The following is a 14774-nucleotide window of genomic DNA, read 5'->3' as shown; positions in this document are numbered from 1 at the left end:
TATAATACACATAATCAGTGGCTGTCTCCCAATGTAATACATTATTTATATCTATTGTGCATTTTCCTTTGTAGGCCCAGGCTAGTGTGACGCTAAACGTGTTTATCACACTAAACAAATGACAATTTCTCACCAGAAACCGTGTGGAAAGCAATGTTAGAACAACCAAAAACGTTTGCTTGTCAAGCCCTGAAAAACTGTTTCATTATTTACAGTGGATGCATATTTAACGTGTCCTGTCAAAAATGGAAAAAGTCAGTACAGCTTTGAACGTCAACCCAGCTCGGTGCCATTTTGGAAAGTTTATTTCTCTCTTTTTATTCCGGTGGCTTCTGGTAGAGAGCGGCAACACGTCCAGCTGATCAGTAAAGACAATACTTCACATCTGCTCTGCGCCAACAGGACGTAAAAATGTTTTATGATTGGCTTGTTTTCATAGTTTGGTTTCTTCCACCAATTATAAATAATGCATCAACACATCCATAATTGGTGGAGAAAAGTTTAGTTCAGTTTTGACTTGTCCTTGTATTGATGGTTGCCTGATTCTAAAGTGGCAAAATTCTCTCATTTTGTATTTTCACAAATTATATAAAGTTTCATAAACCTGAAACTATGTTTTAGAGCATTTCTGTCCAGAGTAGAGCAGTGTAGTTCAGGCTTGATCAGGTTAAGTATTTTGAATGTTGAATTACAGATGATTAAGATGCTAACTAGACCATTGTTAGCCAAATAGACACTTTGCCAGTTGTAGTATTTTCACATATAGTCCAAACTCTTTTGTTATCCTGGCACTCTGTTTCCCACCAAGTACCCAAATACTTTTCCACACAAGCAAACGTTAACATTTTTTTTCAGAACCTACATAAACGAGTGTTATGTGTAACACAACAGGCCAGCAGCTCAAGAGCAGCTTCTACGTATGCATCAAAATAAACTTCTTAAAGGGGCAGTACTACATAAAACCACCATTTTCTGAGCTTCATGTCCTGTTATAATGTTATTCCCTCATTAAAACATACCTGGACTGTGTCATCATTCTTTTATGCATATTTGAGAAATCCTTTAATCTTTTGTGGCAACCATTCAGCTCCGTCACTCAGTTCCTTTAGACTAGCCAGCAGCAATTGGGAAACGTCTGCTGAGCTCATTAAACGAGCTACTTGTCAGTGAAATGCTGCTAAAACAAACGCTGTTAAAGGGTTAATATAGGAGCCATGTTGTGACGACTTCCTGAAGGCGGAGATTCAGAAACAGCAGTTTTTAGAGAGACAGAGGCCCAATTTCAAGACGTTAAATTACAAAGTTATATTTGATAACTTTGATTAATGTAGCTTTTTTTTTTTTACAACTAAAGGTAACTTGACGGCTTCTTGATTGTACTATAAAATGGTATTATATCCTCTGAAACACATAACACATACCTCTTTAAACATACATTTAAGCTTAAACTACATCAGATTTCCACATGTCAACTACATTCTTACAAGATTATCAGCTGCTTGGCATGGCATTTTATCTGGAGAACTTATGATCTGAGTCTTTATGGAATCATAAAAAAAAACCTCCGGTGTTTGTTTTCTAAATTCATATTTAACGGGGGAAGGTGTCTGTGACAAAGAATATGAAAATAGAATCAAAAATGTCGCATCTGTAATGAGACAAAGACTGACAGACCGCCTCAAGCCATGACAAGTCAATGATTTTACAGATTCTAACATAACTGAAGTAATTGCTTTACTCGGGTGTTTGTCGAGGGAAAAACAGAAATACAATCATGGCCTCCAATCAGAAATACTCATACATTTTGCATTTGAAATTTGACAAGGCCACCTGTTTAAAATGCAACCGCCGTGTTGCCCCTGTGAAAACAACATTAGTCTCGATTTCACAAACAGAGAAAAGAAAAAAGAAATGCGGCCCACTTCCTGCAAGCCGGGCAACAATGAGCTCATCGCACGATCTCATGTTAAAAGCCAGCCATTGTTACCATTTGCAGCCTGAGACGGTAGAAAGCATTGAATACTTTCAACCAGACAGGATGTTGGTGCATCCCAGAGCGATTCACTTCATATTCCCGCCCCGTCTCTTTGACATGGATGCAGTTCCCCTGCGCGGCGGAGGGTATTCATAATTCAAAGGTCAAGTTGTGGGGGCTTTTGTATGCATGACGAACAGGAACATTTCTCATTGCAGCTTGTGGAGAGGTGTCCTTTTCTCGTTCTTATGCAAATGGTGAGTTGTTTTTTTTTTTTTTTTGAATGCGGTACACACTCTGTGCGGCAGAATTCGATCTCCTCTCTGGCGTGAAAGCACAACAGCTTGTGACGTGCCGTTCCCCGACGACGGCTACAACACCGATGTCGATGTGAAATCTGCCTCACTGCAATCTGTCTTTGTTTTCGCCAGAAGAGCGGATTGCTGTGATCTAAATTTAACCGTGTTAATACATTTCAAATGTGTGATTTTCATTACTCTTGACGGCGTTAGTAGTAATGTTAAAACAATAATTAGTGTGCTTTGCAGCAATTTGCCAAATGTAACACGTAGTGCTGCGTGATTATGGAGTTTTGTTGCCAATTTTCTCTCAAACGTTTGCACTAATTTAAGCAAAATCAACGTTTATTGATTTTATTGGGTTACTCTGGCGTATTTTAAATGTGGAGCAATAAAACGTAGAAAAACAAATCAGAGCAATATGGTGTTTTTTTTTTGATGATGACTGAGTTGAAATGGAGATTATACAATGTAGGTGAAACAGAGAGAGACAGTTATTGACCAATTCTATCTCTTATCTTTGTGTTAGGATTCAGTTTCTGGGGACGCTTGATTTTGTGTCTGGTGACCATTTCCGTCTAGCCTTGTTCACGCAAGAACAAGGTAGCCAAGTATCTGGGAAACTGAATAGATTTTTATGCAATTTGGCTTTTCATTCACACATAAACTCCATTTAATATCACTAAGGGCTATTATTTATTAAAAACTCCAACCAAAGTGAAGATTTGAGCGTTCTCATGTTCGTTTGCATGTGTACATTGAAAACATAAGATTTAGAGGTCCGCACATTGCAACCTGCCACAAATAATGCAGTGCTGACGTACATACAGTATGTCACCATTGTTATTGTTTGGCCATGTTTAATCCCTAACAGGAAGTCAAGGTTGTTCTTGAAGGATTGTGATTGGCTGACGTAGGTTTTGGCTTTGCCCTACACTGCCCCCCTGTGGGTTCGGCATGTTTAAAACAACACTCAGTGGTTTAAGTTAGTGGGTTTGTGTAGATCACATGTGTCAAACTCAAGGCCCGCGGGCCACATGTGGCCCGCTACGTCATTTTATGTGGCCCTCTCCCCCCCACCACCGTTTTACAGCCCCATTGATTGACTTAAAATAGGTTTTGAACATGAATTGACTACAAACTACATTTCCCATAATGCCTTCCGATTCTTACCAGCCAACATTACGGCTTCTCGCCACTAGAGTGCAGCAGAGTCACCTCAAGCTGATTATTAATTTTCCCAGCGAATTAAACTGAAACATCGACAAGCTAACAAGCTAAAGAGCGAAGTTCCGAGATGTTTCAATCGAGGACTTTTACCGTCTCCTGCCCCCTGATTTGATGCCACAGCTTCGACTCCATGCAGCTCGTGTTTTTTGTCCATGTTTGGAAGCACCTATCATTATTGAAAACAGATGTTTTCAATAATGAATTTAAACAAGACCAAGACCAGATCGCGCATTACTGACGAAAACCTACACGCCGTTTTGCGGATTGCAACAGCACAAGAACTAAAACCAGACATGGACGAACTGACCAGGGGAAAACATTGGTAAGCACGAACAAACTAAATTTAAATAGAATGAATGTAAAACCAAAACTCAGTATACTGGAATATGCATATAGTTTATTGATTTTGCTTGTGTTTTGTGTTTATTTACACAACACAACACAATGAGGATGTGTGAGTTGGTGACAGGGTGAAGAGGATCAGCTTTGTGTTCAAGGACAGGCAACATCACCTCATTGTTTTGTTCTTATGTGGAATACATGTCCGTTGTGTAATAAATAACGAAAAAGTTTTGTGAATGAAGTTGAGAGTTAATATCAAAACTTGGTTTTATTCTTTGTCTGCTTATCTTCAAAGCAGACAAAGAATAATTTTTCCAGCGAATAAAACTGAAACATCTACAAGCTAAAGAGTGAAGTTTAGCTGAGCATATTTTTAAACTGAGCAGTAATTTTACATCCATGCAAACTCAAATGTAAATGTAAAAATCAGTTATTTAACAATGTGAGGTGTTGTTTAATTTATTTTTAACATTGTATTTTCATACATTTATGCTAGGGTTGCCCAAGTCTAGTTTTCCAGACCTATCACTCTGCAACTTTAGATGTGTTCTTTCTCTAACACACCTGGATCATTGACTCATTCATAGGCCTCTAAAGAACCGAGTTGCTGCTAATGAGGGAAGTCAACTTTTTGTCTGGGGTACGTTTTAGCAGGGACACATCTAAAAGTTGCAGTCTGGAGGATTGCACTTGGGCATTCCTGATTTATACCGTCAATGTGGCCCTTTGAGGGTGGCCAATATGCTGAAGTGGCCCTTGGTGAAATTGAGTTTGACACCCCTGGTGTAGATGAACACGTTTCTTAAACCGATCTGGTATGTATATTATATACAATACTCTTATAAAGATCTGGTCTTAATTTATTCATATGTTTGGATCATTATTCTGGTTTAACATCCAAAGGTGATTTTTTTTGTTAGCTTACTGGTAGATCACCAGCAACAACTCCTGTTGTTTCAAAGAGTTCAATTTGCCTTTGACAAGGTTCACAATGCCCTCATGAACCTTGTCAGCATTATAGATCTTCCACCATACACACCGGTGTGTATGGTGGAATATTTTACCTCTTGTTTTAAAGGAACAGTATTATGTGTTTTACAGGCACTTAGTGCCATTTTATAGCATAATCAAGTAACTATGTTACCTCCAGTTATTATAAAAATGCTATATATTAAGCATGAATTAAAAGGAATTTGACATTCTGATTTAAAGCCTTGAAATTGGGTCTCTGTCTTTTTAAAAACTCCTGTTCTTTCTGAAACTCTACCTTCAGAAATTCATCACAACATGGCTCCTCTATTAACTCTTTAACAACGTTTTTACCAGCGTTTCATTGAGAAGTAGCTCCTATAATGAGCTTAGCGGATGCCAGTTCCACCTGGTGGTTGCTAGTTGCTGCTGGCTAGTCTGAAGGAGCTGAGAAGGGGTGGGCTGCTCTGTGAGGCTGGAAGCTTGGAACCTGCAACCCTAAGGCGGGGGCTTGGTCCAACCAGACATTTTGCACAGCTGAATGGTTGCCATGGAGATTAAAGGATTTCTAAAACATCCATAAAAGACTCAAGTCAATACTCCAGGTATATTTTTGCTGGGGGAATAACATTATAACATGATTTAAAGATAAAAAAGCTGAATTTACATAACATTGCCACTTTAATCATCTGTATCAGGAGTATCAGTAAATGTAGCAAACACTAAACAACGCAAAACACTCAGGTTATTTACAGGACTATCTATTTTCCTCCTTTCCTCAAATCGTCACTCGAATTTTCATCTAAGTCAATCAGACATGAAACAAATTACAATCTTAAATCTAATTTTACCGCAGTTGAGATGTTAAATCTCGCAATAATTCCACTTTAAACCACACTCCTGTCTCCAGTGACTGCAAAAATCTGCAAACAAATAAAGAACAAACAAACAAAAAAAAGACAGAAAACATTGGCCAAGCTAAACACTGAATCAGTAAACGCACGGTGCTTTATTTAGTAGTGAGCAGGGTAAGCTATGCTATTTTTCCTCCTGGCACCTTATGACAATGCTGAAAATACAATAAAAAAAAAGAAGGAGGCTCACCGCCTCGCCTCATACATCTTCAGTCATGCGGAAGGCCGTCCGTCAGTTTTACTGCACATTGGCTTCCTCTAAACGCGGCATCGATGACTGATGACCCTAAGTGCAACTAGATAACTACAGCGGGGGATGATAAAAATGTGAGAACACACATCCCAGACAGGAAATTGGCCATTTTTGAGCAATTGGCACAAGGGAGCTGAAGCGACGGCAGCCCTTTCACTACTCGCTCCCTCGAAAAGCTGGAGAGGCCCGGTCATCCACGGGGAGGGAGTTACAGTCCACTGAACATATTACCGACGTACCCAAACTCTGTAGATCTCAATTCTTTTCACCTTAGCCGTCACTTTTACTCGCGGCCGTGACAGCGGGGAAACAGAGGAAGGGAAACGTTTGGGACCAAGCGAACCAAAAGGCGCCGTAAAGACACCAGAACCAGGCGTTGGAAAACGATGGCCCGGTGAAATGAGGGCGACGAGGGAAAAGAGGCCGCCTGTAACAAGGGATCGCTGAAGATTAAGGCCGACGGGAGCATCAGAAGCGACAGACAGGTGTCTGAAATTAAGAGGTGACTCACCTGTATTTCACAGTCTGCTGAATTGCTAAGTGGCAGTTTCAAAGCGTTTCATATCTCTTCTGTTTCTCATCTGATCTTTTAATCTTTTTTTTTTTCCCCTTCAGCGATTTGTGATTGATGATGATGACAATCTGGAAAGCTATCGCTGTCAATGAATGACTTGGCCCCCCCACCTGAGTTTCACGCCTTCATGTGTGGCGACCTGAGATCAAGATGACGGATAAAAGAGGAAAAATAAAACGTCTGAATGAACAATGCTTGAAATATCAAACAGCTAAACGCTCATCTGACAAAACGTGACGGGGTTGAGACAAATACCAGTATGTTGTTTCCCATTGATGACACAAGGTGTAGTAAATACTTTTGGTCATCCTGGAAACCGTTAACTCAAGAGTGTCGAACACAACTGCTTGCCATAGATTTAGGATGTTTTCATTTTGTAAACAAAGATTTGAAAACTCTTCTGTCGCATCACATTTATGCACTTCTTAGTCGGAGTCTATTAAGTAAAATGTGAAAATGTTTGTTTTAATGGCTTTTCAACTTATGTCAAGCTTAAATCTTTAATGGGTGGTGAAACAACCACATTTACGCTGTACACTGGTGAGTGTGGAAATCTGTTTAGAGGTGATTAATAATTCATAAATATGTTGTAAGAAAGTCCTTTGGGTCTAACCTTGAACTATATCCCATCTCAAAACAGAAAACTATTTCTTTGATGATATTGCCTCATTGTGATAATACTTCTTTAAACCTGAAAAGCAAAAACAGCTCTCTTCTCATACTAATGTACTGAGAAAGTCTTTAAATGAACTTTATAAGGAATTAGATGGTAAATATTATCAAATAATAATATCTACTTCTGTAAAACATTTCACCATGACTTTAGTATGTCAGCTTTTTGAAAATGGGCTGAAATAAAGATTAAAAAAAGGAAAGAAAAGCAGAAAGATAACATAATCTTTCGTAAATCTACATTATACAGATTTCAGCCACAGTGAAGCCTTGACATATTTACGTCCACCGTTCCCCAGCACCTCTTTTACGGGCAAACTGGGTCATTTATTCCTAAAATGCATAATTTATCTCTCTGCCTGAAAGTCTATGAGTACCCTCATGAAGTGCTCAAATAAATGCAAACCTACAAGTGTCACTTAAAAGGTCAAACTTTAGATTTGTCTTTCAGGAATGTGATTCCTTGGTACATGGGTCTTCTGCTACCGGTTATTGATCTGCAGCAACAGTCACTGTTTACACTGCGGTCTAAGTGGTGTGTTCCTTAGTCTGTGGTGTAAAAGTGAAATTCAGTTGTTCTTCACGTCTGAATTCTCTGCAGACATCTGGCACAAAAACATATAACGAGGTATTTGGCCACTCTAAGCATTTAGCATGCTGATGTGAGTGAATCTACATCTGCACAGACAGAGCGACTGCACAACGTAGCACGAGGTAATGTCATCTTTGAGCAATGGCTGCCAGATTAACACATATAATTAAATTTTGTAGCAGTTTGTGTGTGATTCCACAGGATTTTTTTGACGTGACCAACAAGCCTACAGCTGCGTTCTCTCATATGTGTAAACTGGAATTACGGAAATACATTTGTTTAAAGGAAACATGCCTTTTTTTTTTTTAAGTGATGTTTTTCAATAAAAATCATTTTTGCGCTCTTTAGGATGAGGCGGTTTTCCAGCCGTATCAGAATTGGTGTTTATTTCGCCTCACACGGGTCACGTGATCAACAACTGGATGTTATTACTGGCAGAAAAGATGAAGAAGACGACAGAAAGTGGTAGGAGGATGATGGCGCAGTGTGTTTTTTAATGACTTATCACACGAACAAACATATTTGTGTGTGATTTTAATTGCTTTCTTATTTAATGGAAATACTGCCATGTGTTATTTTTTTCTGACATTAGTGGAATTTAGGCAAGATGCGCACATTTGTAATGGAGACACAGCTAATGGCAGTTGGACTTAGCCGGATTTACTTGTGAAATTTATGACTTTTTTTTAACATAGGTCCATATTCCATTGCATGCTATCGAAATCACTGAAATATTATCTTGCTGTATTCATGTATGCATGAATCTGACTCACCATTCTTTACCTCCATCTAAAAGAGGTCCCCATTTTTGCAAGCCCATATTTTTCCAGCAGGACTTAATAGGAAAATCAACCCCTCAAACCATTATGTGAACATCGCTTTCAATACGGGAGGACTAATTATACTGGCGGGAAAAAAAAGGGCACTGCCATCAGCATATGCAATTTCCTTGAAAGGGACACACTTGGTCAGCAACAATACTGGTACGTGACAAAATGACACCGGCTTAAATGGCAGGATCCAAGCTTCCCCTGCTTAACATTGCCCCAAGCATCACACTGCCCCTTCTAGCTTCGTCCAGGCTCCATCTCAACAAATTTAATCAGAAATTACACACACAAAACAGAGCTTGTAAAAGATCTGTCTTTGGTGATACACACAGGTCAGGATGATCAACCTGACCCGCTTTTAACTTCGTACAAAATATGGCAGGCTGTGAAAGAGGAACTTTTTTAGTTATCTACAAAATAGACTGTCCTGCTGAGCCATGGAAGCTCATTGACCTTTAGCCACTTTTTAGTATTTGTTTCCTTTTTATGAGTTTCTAATCATAGTACAGTGACTACGTCTAACAAAAGTGCTGAAGACGTGAAAAACAGAGTAAAGTTAAAGCAAACACAACTGCTCTACGATAATAGTGCAATGCCTTAGCCACACTTAGTATCTGTTTTTTTTTCTTGCTTTTATTGAAGTAGCTGAAGTTGCAGTTGTTGCCACAGAGACACTAAAGACCAATTGCTTCATGTGAGATCCAGCATAGTTGGTACCTTTAAAAAAGTCACATTCCTGATACTTTCTTCTGCTACTTTAAGCTTAAACATCGATAACATGTTAACTTCTTCTGCCAGTACTCCTAAAGTTATGAGATTTAAGCCAACAGAAGTGGTGCTTTCCAGTGAGTTCTGAGATCACTCCAAGCGTGCGTCTTGGAAATAAAGCCTAATCGGTTACCTTAAGAACACTCCCAGGTAGTAATTGGTGGCCTGCTGGTCCAGGAGATGTGCTGGATCTGCTTACTGCGTGGAAAGTGGGAGGCAGGAGGAGTGAGCCGGGTCCCTTCTGCACCTAATCCACATATCCTCGCAGCATTCCCTCCTCAGATGATCTGCCACCTGCAACAACCAACAGGGGAAACTTCCCTTACATTTTGCTGTGTAAAATCACCATCCAGTTTGTTATCATTACCTTTTTAATTCCTTAGATAGCAGTATTACAAGACTCGTTGGAACTGGGAAAAAAAGCAAACCAAAACATTCCTCATAAAGTTTTATACCAATATAGATCGACTGTGTCTTTTAACTAAAATGTTTTTTGTTGCCATCAAGAGAACGTTAGAAATTGTTGTTTTTTTTGTTTCTGTACTAGTTTTGTCTTTTTTTCCCCCCAGCATTGCAAGTTTGTTTTTGACTTGTGCATGGAAATGTTAAAAAGGAACTTAAAATATCCATCCATTTTCTGTTCACCCTCGTCCCTAATGGGGTCTGGAGGGTTGCTGGTGCCTATCTCCAGCTACGTTCCAGGCGGGAGGCGGGGTACACCCTGGACAGGTCGCCAGTCTGTCGCAGGGCAACACAAAGACATACAGGACAAACAACCATTCACACACACACACCCCTAGGGAGAATTTAGATAGACCAATTAACCTAACAGTTATGTTTTTGGACTGTGGGAGGAAGCCGGAGTACCCGGAGAGAACCCACGCATGCACAGGGAGAACATGCAAACTCCATGCAGAAAGACCCCGGCCGGGAATCGAACCCAGGACCTTCTTGCTACAAGGCAACAGTGCTACCAACTGCGCCACTGTGCAGCCCCGGAACTTAAAATAAATAAACTAATTCAGTCATTAAATACATAATCTTACGTTCAACATTTGTGATATATTTTTCAAACTTTTTGACTGAACTAAACCAAACCCATACTTCTTTTTTTAACTGCTGATTTAGGCACAACAAACATCAAGAGTCTAGATCCTCCATAAAACTAACAAGTTAGACTTTTATCTTTATATATCTACATACAGTATGTATGTGTGTGTTTTTTTCAGAAACCAAAAAAAAAAAAAAACTAACTCTTACACAACCACTGCCATTTCTTGGCTCAGTAGAAATCTTCAGTTGTAGTTAAGAACAAAATGTGACATTACAAAACAGATAAATAAGATTAAGTTGATTATTGGATTCTGATTGTTGAATCATATCTTCTCGCTTTGCTGCCTACATCACTAAAGACCAAAAAATAAATAAATAATTGAGGTCCATATTTCCTCTACTCCCTTCTCTAATGACGAAGGTAACGACCTATCAGATACAAAACACCACAGAGTTCACCTTGTTTTGTTTTTTCCCTTCCTGCCTATAGCAGGTAATTCTGCTAATAAAACTCCTGGCCCAGAAACCAATTCAATCTCACCCTAAAACAACAGACATGAATCCTGGAACCCTAAACTCTGTACATAAAACTCTCCTAAAATATTTGCTGCTCTTTGCCTGGCTATAGTCTTGATTTGCAGGAAGTTGCTGCGTTATTTTAGTCAAGACATGTTTACTGACAAGAGAAGACTTGAGCAGCTAGGATTAAGTCTGAGAGTTAAAGCCAGAATTTGGGGGGGGGGGTCACACAACCGGCACAATTAGAGATGCAAAAATGCTCCATGGTGATGACTGCTGCAGTGATATGAAGGGGTTTTTTTATAGCTTGTGAATGAAAAACCATCCTTGCAACAGATTACAGCAGTATTTCAGACTTCTGGGTTTCACGTCCTTACTTCCCGTCTGAAATAACCACAGGCTTCATTTCCTTCTCTGCTGGGGAGAGACGATCAGCCTTCAGAATTGCATGAGAACTCTCTCTGCAGGCTGGGGGACGCCGGAGGTAATTTGTTCCTTCATTACATGAAATAAATCTCTAAATAGATGCCGGTGATCTAATTGATATTTACATTACGAATCACTTTTTTTTCTTCTTCTTCTTTTTTATCTGCTGCAATATTTTACATTTATTCGCACTCACAGGAATACCTGATGACAGAGTCGGTTCGTAATTATTGATGTGCCGGATCAAAAAAAAAAAAAAAAAAAAAAAGTAGAATTCACTGCATCAAATTATCATGAAAGCTAAGCCGTGACTATCAGCAGAGAGGCCGACGGAGCAAAAAGCAAGGCACAGTCAAATGAGTTGGTAATTTAAATTATTATTATTTTATCTTGTACATTCTGACAGACACATGGAGCCGGATGATACATTAAAATCAGAGGAGACGCAACTTCCCTTTGATTTTCTGGCTGGGGAAAAAAGTCAGACGGCGAATCCAGGGCAACGTGTTTGAATATACACGCTGCTGTAATTCATCTGCTACGTTATTGGCTGAAACAGAGACGCCTTGATGTTCCTCGGGGGCGATGAGCTACGATTCGACGGCCTCAGTACGGGTGAGATCACTTTAAAATATGACACAGCTAAAAAAAGTAGCTGCCCAAACTGCACTGCAAAAGTATTTATAACTAGTACTTTTGATAATTACTACGGAAGGCAATTAAGAACAAAAATGACCTTTTTCAGAGTTATGACGTTTTTCGGAGAATTATGGTTAAAAAAACACAAACTGTGTAACATTATTGAAATGTCATTAGTTAAAGTCATAATTTTGAAGGAAAAAGTCAGAATTTGAAGAAAAAAAAAGACAGAATTGTGAGATTTTTTTTTGTAGTGGCCCTAATCCTCTTCCGTAGATCAGAACCTCAAACTTCATGTAACTTTATTGGGATTTCATGTGACAGACTAGAACCGAGTAGCAAATAAACATTAACTCAGGGAAATCCAATAAGGATTGGTCATAACTGTTTACAGAGGGAATACATGATTGAGATTTAATGAACCTAACAAATTGCCAGAGGTGCAAATTTTTCAATATTAGCCGAGGATTTAATCATATTTATACGAGTGCTACTTTCAAAGCTCCGGGGAAAAATTGCAGGATTGTTCTAAACTTTAAAATGAACATGAAGACAGCTGTTAATATACAGCCATCTATTATCTATACCGTGCTTATGCTTGCAGAGTGTTTGTGCCAACAGTCATTGGGTGAAATGCAGGGTACACCTGGGCAAGTTGCCAGGCCATCACAGGGCAACCTAGAGACACACAACTGTTAATATGAAACCAATAACAAAGAATTCATTGAAAAATGCCTGATTAAATCTATAAGATATGTTGAAATAAGAATAAGACGATGGATGGACAATACCAACATCCATACTTTGGTTGGCAGGAATCTTTTTAAAAAAATTAGAAATACATAAACTGATGTCTCACTCTGTTATGTTTTACCTTACCATGTATGAAGGCACTCTCCTTTTTCTATAAATAGTTTTTGCGCTAATTTGAGGTGTATTTCTCAAAGCTGCAATGGAAACACTGGACAGCAACCGCATGTTACTACTGGTGGAGGTGACGAAGAAGACAACAGGAAGTGGTAGAAGGAGGACGGCGCGGCGTGTTTTTTAACAACTTATCGAGTGAACAAACTTATTCATGTTTGATTTGAATTGCGTTTCTTATTTAATGGAAACACCACGATTACGAAGTTGTGGTCCTTTGACATTAGAGGAATACTGATAAAGTTTTGCACACGTTTGTAATGTTCAATGTCTGATCACTTTCACCACGTCTAGACGTATGTATAATAGCTGCTGCAGTGTGATTGGCCAATTCACTTTTTCTTAGCAGCCATTTAACAGGTGTAACTACAATGTGGTTACAGAGCACATATGACAAAATTAGTTTTAGCCTGTGAGTATTCTGCAGTATCATATTTGTAAAAAGATTATACTTTACTGGCATCTTATCTTCATGTAACAGTAAAACACAACGTGGATATTCATTAGTTTGTCTAAAAAGTGATTTCTCTGTTGCTTTACAGTCTAGCTGGTGTCAGCCGATGTCCATTTCAAGGCCTGCACCTTGATATTACTCGCCGTTTTGTGATTTCCTTTTCAGCACACGGAGCTCTTGAAGTGAAATCCAGCCCTGTCCACTTCACATCCAAACGTGCCTCCGGCTGTTTCAGCTAGAGGCAATCGGCCCTATTGTTTCCTCACTTTGAAACCCTTCACAGTGGGCTTCACAAAAAAATCATTCCCGCCACTTTGTCACATATACGGGACCTTGGGGAATATCGCTCTTAACGCCGCGGCCTTCCGCCTCAGCATGCAGAAGCAGACGCCGCATGTTGTCTGTGAAGTATAGCCGAGACTCAGACGGCATCAAGGACGCGTGACATAATTGTGAAGTCAGGGGTGTGTGTGGGGGTTAGTAGGTATTACAATGTAAGTTGAAAATCAGCAAGCTCTCCTTGAAAAACCTTGACGTAATCACAGCTTAAACCAGAGGCACATTTTCACACCTCGCAGGAAAAACGGATCCCAGAAAACAGGCTACAGGAGAGATTAGAGGAGTCACTGATAAACAGAATCTGCAAATTGTAAATAAAAAATGGAGAGGAAACTAGCACATGATGGAAGATGGAGGTTAAGGCTCCAACTGGTAAGCTTGACAGGAAAGCAATTTTAGGGGTGAAGAAGTGATTTAATAAAGGAGATCCAGTTCAGCAAATGTATGCATAGGTGGATTATGAATCAACAGCGGCTTGTGCACAAGAAAAAAGAAAAAAAATAACATTTCGGCCTGATTTTTACAAATCATGTCCGTGAGAAGAAGCATTTGCCACTGATAGGTGGGGACTTTCATTTTTACCCCCCTGTGTTTGTGAGAAGATTAGGCTATCTCTCGGCGCGCACATGTACGACTGACTCCTTGGGGCTGCTCGCATCGCTCTTGTACGCCCTCCCTCCGTCCCAAGGCAGGAAGCATTTCTATTTTCAATGCGATTAGCTCTCACCACAAGCCATCTGACAGGCAAAAGCATCACCCACATGGCACTCCTCCCTCCAGAGCATCTAGCAGAACTTATCATAGCCACGGTGACTAACAGGCATCCCAGGGAGCCTACCTTACAGTAGGACTCACAGTGGGGAACGCAGTTTCACCCTTTCAGTCATCTTTATATGAAATGCTTTCCACATAGATGCCAATTTAACTTGATCTTTGTTTTTTTTTTATTTGGAACTCCAAATAAAAATGTTATTTGGAACAGAGTTGGATCTAACAATAAAT

The 14774-nt window shown here is 39.5% G+C and overlaps 1 protein-coding gene across 2 annotated transcripts in view; it reads right to left on the bottom strand.

Annotated features, from left to right (window-relative positions):
* The window catches only part of LOC102231010 (leucine-rich repeat and immunoglobulin-like domain-containing nogo receptor-interacting protein 1), a 168063-nt gene that overhangs the window by 76417 nt on the left and 76872 nt on the right, over positions 1–14774 (bottom strand). For both annotated transcript variants that reach the window (XM_005811442.2, XM_023347583.1), the window contains one exon: positions 9552–9712. The gene's annotated coding sequence lies outside the window, so the exon portion shown is untranslated. The remainder of the gene's footprint in view (positions 1–9551; positions 9713–14774) is intronic.

This window comes from Xiphophorus maculatus, chromosome 2 (assembly GCF_002775205.1).
Source record: "Xiphophorus maculatus strain JP 163 A chromosome 2, X_maculatus-5.0-male, whole genome shotgun sequence".
Lineage (NCBI taxonomy): Eukaryota > Metazoa > Chordata > Actinopteri > Cyprinodontiformes > Poeciliidae > Xiphophorus > Xiphophorus maculatus.
The sequence above is the reverse complement of the archived record's forward strand: the minus strand, read 5'-3'. Positions and strand labels throughout refer to the sequence as shown.